Source organism: Lissotriton vulgaris, chromosome 11, assembly GCF_964263255.1.
Source record: "Lissotriton vulgaris chromosome 11, aLisVul1.2, whole genome shotgun sequence".
NCBI classification, from domain to species: Eukaryota; Metazoa; Chordata; class Amphibia; order Caudata; family Salamandridae; genus Lissotriton; species Lissotriton vulgaris.
Window position 1 is genome coordinate 849,932,883 of NC_141699.1, and position 6,203 is coordinate 849,939,085.

A 6,203-nucleotide genomic window follows, 5' to 3' on the forward strand; every position below is an offset into this window, starting at 1 on the left:
CCAAATGGTATTTATTTAACTTCCCGGGGTGAAGAAACCCTTTTTGAGAACTCAGAGTGAGTAAATTGGCCATTTTCATGCACTTTTAACCATTCCATAAATCTTGTGTTTAGGGCCCCTGGAAGCATGAAAATCACTTTAAACATGCTAATTTTAGCTCTAACACTGATGATCAACCTACAAATGTGAACTGACGTTCAAAAATAAAACATTTGAAAACGGACCATTTTCCACATTTCTGAAGCATGACGTAATGGGGGGGTGTTATCTCTTTTGTCAAAAATCAGCCATTTTTGCTTGAACATTAAATGCCTCCAAATAGTATTTAATTCACTTCCCGAGCCCCTGGAAGCATGAAAATCACTTTAAACATGCTAATTTTAGCTCTAACACTGATGATCCACCTACAAATGTGAACTGACGTTCACAAATAAAACATTTGAAAACGGACCATTTTCCACATTTCTGAAGCATGACGTAATGGGGGGGTGTTATCTCTTTTGTCGAAAATCTGCCGTTTTTGCTTGAACATTAAATGCCTCCAAATGGTATTTAATTAACTTCCCGGGGTGAAGAAACCCTTTTTGAGAACTCAGAGTGAGTAAATTGGCCATTTTCATGCACTTTTAACCATTCCATAAATCTTGTGTTTAGGGCCCCTGGAAGCATGAAACTCACTTTAAACATGCTAATTTTAGCTCTAACACTGATGATCAACCTACAAATGTGAACTGACGTTCAAAAATAAAACATTTGAAAACGGACCATTTTCCACATTTCTGAAGCATGACGTAATGGGGGGGGTGTTATCTCTTTTGTCAAAAATCAGCCATTTTTTCTTGAACATGAAATGCCTCCAAATAGTATTTAATTCACTTCCCGAGCCCCTGGAAGCATGAAAATCACTTTAAACATGCTAATTTTAGCTCTAACACTGATGATCAACCTACAAATGTGAACTGACGTTCAAAAATAAAACATTTGAAAACGGACCAGTCTCCACATTTCTGAAGCATGACGTAATGGGGGGTGTTATCTCTTTTGTCGAAAATCAGTCGTTTTTGCTTGAACATTCAATGCCTCCAAATGGTATTTAATTAACTTCCCGGGGTGAAGAAACCCTTTTTGAGAACTCAGAGTGAGTAAATTGGCCATTTTCATGCACTTTTTACCATTCCATAAATCTTGTGTTTAGGGCCCTTGGAAGCATGAAAATCACTTTAAACATGCTAATTTTAGCTCTAACACTGATGATCAACCTACAAATGTGAACTGACGTTCAAAAATAAAACATTTGAAAACGGACCATTTTCCACATTTCTAAAGCATGACGTAATGGGGGGGTGTTATCTCTTTTGTCAAAAATCAGCCGTTTTTGCTTGAACATTAAATCCCTCCAAATAGTATTTAATTCACTTCCCGAGCCCCTGGAAGCATGAAAATAACTTTAAACATCCTAATTTTAGCTCTAACACTGATGATCAACCTACAAATGTGAACTGACGTTCAAAAATCAAACATTTGAAAACGGACCATTTTCCACATTTCTGAAGCATGACGTAATGGGGGGGTGTTATCTCTTTTGTCGAAAATCAGCCGTTTTTGCTTGAACATTAAATGCCTCCAAATGGTATTTAATTAACTTCCCGGGGTGAAGAAACCCTTTTTGAGAACTCAGAGTGAGTAAATTGGCCATTTTCATGCACTTTTAACCATTCCATAAATCTTGTGTTTAGGGCCCCTGGAAGCATGAAACTCACTTTAAACATGCTAATTTTAGCTCTAACACTGATGATCAACCCACAAATGTGAACTGACGTTCAAAAATAAAACATTTGAAAACGGACCATTTTCCACATTTCTGAAGCATGACGTAATGGGGGGTGTTATCTCTTTTGTCAAAAATCAGCCATTTTTGCTTGAACATTAAATGCCTCCAAATAGTATTTAATTCACTTCCCGAGCCCCTGGAAGCATGAAAATCACTTTAAACATGCTAATTTTAGCTCTAACACTGATGATCAACCTACAAATGTGAACTGACGTTCAAAAATAAAACATTTGAAAACGGACCAGTCTCCACATTTCTGAAGCATGGCGTAATGGGGGGTGTTATCTCTTTTGTCGAAAATCAGCCGTTTTTGCTTGAACATTAAATGCCTCCAAATAGTATTTAATTCACTTCCCGAGCCCCTGGAAGCATGAAAATCACTTTAAACATGCTAATTTTAGCTCTAACACTGATGATCCACCTACAAATGTGAACTGACGTTCAAAAATAAAACATTTGAAAACGGACCATTTTCCACATTTCTGAAGCATGACGTAATGGGGGGTGTTATCTCTTTTGTCGAAAATCAGCCGTTTTTGCTTACACATTAAATGCCTCCAAATGGTATTTAATTAACTTCCCGGGGTGAAGAAACCCTTTTTGAGAACTCAGAGTGAGTAAATTGGCCATTTTCATGCACTTTTAACCATTCCATAAATCTTGTGTTTAGGGCCCCTGGAAGCATGAAAATCACTTTAAACATGCTAATTTTAGCTCTAACACTGATGATCAACCTACAAATGTGAACTGACGTTCAAAAATAAAACATTTGAAACGGACCATTTTCCACATTTCTGAAGCATGACGTAATGGGGGGGTGTTATCTCTTTTGTCGAAAATCAGCCGTTTTTGCTTGAACATTAAATGCCTCCAAATGGTATTTATTTAACTTCCCGGGGTGAAGAAACCCTTTTTGAGAACTCAGAGTGAGTAAATTGGCCATTTTCATGCACTTTTAACCATTCCATAAATCTTGTGTTTAGGGCCCCTGGTAGCATGAAAATCACTTTAAACATGCTAATTTTAGCTCTAACACTGATGATCAACCTACAAATGTGAACTGACGTTCAAAAATAAAACATTTGAAACGGACCATTTTCCACATTTCTGAAGCATGACGTAACGGGGGGTGTTATCTCTTTTGTCAAAAATCAGCCGTTTTTGCTTGAACATTAAATGCCTCCAAATAGTATTTAATTCACTTCCCGAGCCCCTGGAAGCATGAAAATCACTTTAAACATGCTAATTTTAGCTCTAACACTGATGATCAACCTACAAATGTGAACTGACGTTCAAAAATAAAACATTTGAAAACGGACCAGTCTCCACATTTCTGAAGCATGACGTAATGGGGGGTGTTATCTCTTTTGTCGAAAATCAGCCGTTTTTGCTTGAACATTCAATGCCTCCAAATGGTATTTAATTAACTTCCCGGGGTGAAGAAACCCTTTTTGAGAACTCAGAGTGAGTAAATTGGCCATTTTCATGCACTTTTTACCATTCCATAAATCTTGTGTTTAGGGCCCCTGGAAGCATGAAAATCACTTTAAACATGCTAATTTTAGGTCTAACACTGATGATCAACCTACAAATGTGAACTGACGTTCAAAAATAAAACATTTGAAAACGGACCATTTTCCACATTTCTGAAGCATGACGTAATGGGGGGGGTGTTATCTCTTTTGTCAAAAATCAGCTGTTTTTGCTTGAACATTAAATGCCTCCAAATAGTATTTAATTCACTTCCCGAGCCCCTGGAAGCATGAAAATCACTTTAAACATGCTAATTTTAGCTCTAACACTGATGATCCACCTACAAATGTGAACTGACGTTCAAAAATAAAACATTTGAAAACGGATCATTTTCCACATTTCTGAAGCATGACGTAATGGGGGGGTGTTATCTCTTTTGTCGAAAATCAGCCGTTTTTGCTTGAACATTAAATGCCTCCAAATGGTATTTAATTAACTTCCCGGGGTGAAGAAACCCTTTTTGAGAACTCAGAGTGAGTAAATTGGCCATTTTCATGCACTTTTAACCATTCCATAAATCTTGTGTTTAGGGCCCCTGGAAGCATGAAAATCACTTTAAACATGCTAATTTTAGCTCTAACACTGATGATCAACCTACAAATGTGAACTGACGTTCAAAAATAAAACATTTGAAACGGACCATTTTCCACATTTCTGAAGCATGACGTAATGGGGGGGTGTTATCTCTTTTGTCAAAAATCAGCCGTTTTTGCTTGAACATTAAATGCCTCCAAATAGTATTTAATTCACTTCCCGAGCCCCTGGAAGCATGAAAATCACTTTAAACATGCTAATTTTAGCTCTAACACTGATGATCCACCTATAAATGTGAACTGACGTTCAAAAATAAAACATTTGAAAACGGACCATTTTCCACATTTCTGAAGCATGACGTAATGGGGGGGGTGTTATCTCTTTTCTCGAAAATCAGCCGTTTTTGCTTGAACATTAAATGCCTCCAAATGGTATTTATTTAACTTCCCGGGGTGAAGAAACCCTTTTTGAGAACTCAGAGTGAGTAAATTGGCCATTTTCATGCACTTTTAACCATTCCATAAATCTTGTGTTTAGGGCCCCTCGAAGCATGACAATCACTTTAAACATGCTAATTTTAGCTCTAACACTGATGATCAACCTACAAATGTGAACTGACGTTCAAAAATAAAACATTTGAAAACGGACCAGTCTCCACATTTCTGAAGCATGACGTAATGGGGGTGTTATCTCTTTTGTCGAAAATCAGCCGTTTTTGCTTGAACATTAAATGCCTCCAAATGGTATTTATTTAACTTCCCGGGGTGAAGAAACCCTTTTTGAGAACTCAGAGTGAGTAAATTGGCCATTTTCATGCAGTTTTAACCATTCCATAAATCTTGTGTTTAGGGCCCCTGGAAGCATGAAAATCACTTTAAACATGCTAATTTTAGCTCTAACACTGATGATCAACCTACAAATGTGAACTGACGTTCAAAAATAAAACATTTGAAAACGGACCATTTTCCACATTTCTGAAGCATGACGTAATGGGGGGGTGTTATCTCTTTTGTCAAAAATCAGCCATTTTTGCTTGAACATTAAATGCCTCCAAATAGTATTTAATTCACTTCCCAAGCCCCTGGAAGCATGAAAATCACTTTAAACATGCTAATTTTAGCTCTAACACTGATGATCCACCTACAAATGTGAACTGACGTTCAAAAATAAAACATTTGAAAACGGACCATTTTCCACATTTCTGAAGCATGACGTAATGGGGGGTGTTATCTCTTTTGTCGAAAATCTGCTGTTTTTGCTTGAACATTAAATGCCTCCAAATGGTATTTAATTAACTTCCCGGGGTGAAGAAACCCTTTTTGAGAACTCAGAGTGAGTAAATTGGCCATTTTCATGCACTTTTAACCATTCCATAAATTTTGTGTTTAGGGCCCCTGGAAGCATGAAACTCACTTTAAACATGCTAATTTTAGCTCTAACACTGATGATCAACCTACAAATGTGAACTGACGTTCAAAAATAAAACATTTGAAAACGGACCATTTTCCACATTTCTGAAGCATGACGTAATGGGGGGGTGTTATCTCTTTTGTCAAAAATCAGCCATTTTTGCTTGAACATTAAATGCCTCCAAATAGTATTTAATTCACTTCCCGAGCCCCTGGAAGCATGAAAATCACTTTAAACATGCTAATTTTAGCTCTAACACTGATGATCCACCTACAAATGTGAACTGACGTTCACAAATAAAACATTTGAAAACGGACCATTTTCCACATTTCTGAAGCATGACGTAATGGGGGGGTGTTATCTCTTTTGTCGAAAATCTGCCGTTTTTGCTTGAACATTAAATGCCTCCAAATGGTATTTAATTAACTTCCCGGGGTGAAGAAACCCTTTTTGAGAACTCAGAGTGAGTAAATTGGCCATTTTCATGCACTTTTAACCATTCCATAAATCTTGTGTTTAGGGCCCCTGGAAGCATGAAACTCACTTTAAACATGCTAATTTTAGCTCTAACACTGATGATCAACCTACAAATGTGAACTGACGTTCAAAAATAAAACATTTGAAAACGGACCATTTTCCACATTTCTGAAGCATGACGTAATGGGGGGGTGTTATCTCTTTTGTCAAAAATCAGCCATTTTTTCTTGAACATTAAATGCCTCCAAATAGTATTTAATTCACTTCCCGAGCCCCTGGAAGCATGAAAATCACTTTAAACATGCTAATTTTAGCTCTAACACTGATGATCAACCTACAAATGTGAACTGACGTTCAAAAATAAAACATTTGAAAACGGACCAGTCTCCACATTTCTGAAGCATGACGTAATGGGGGG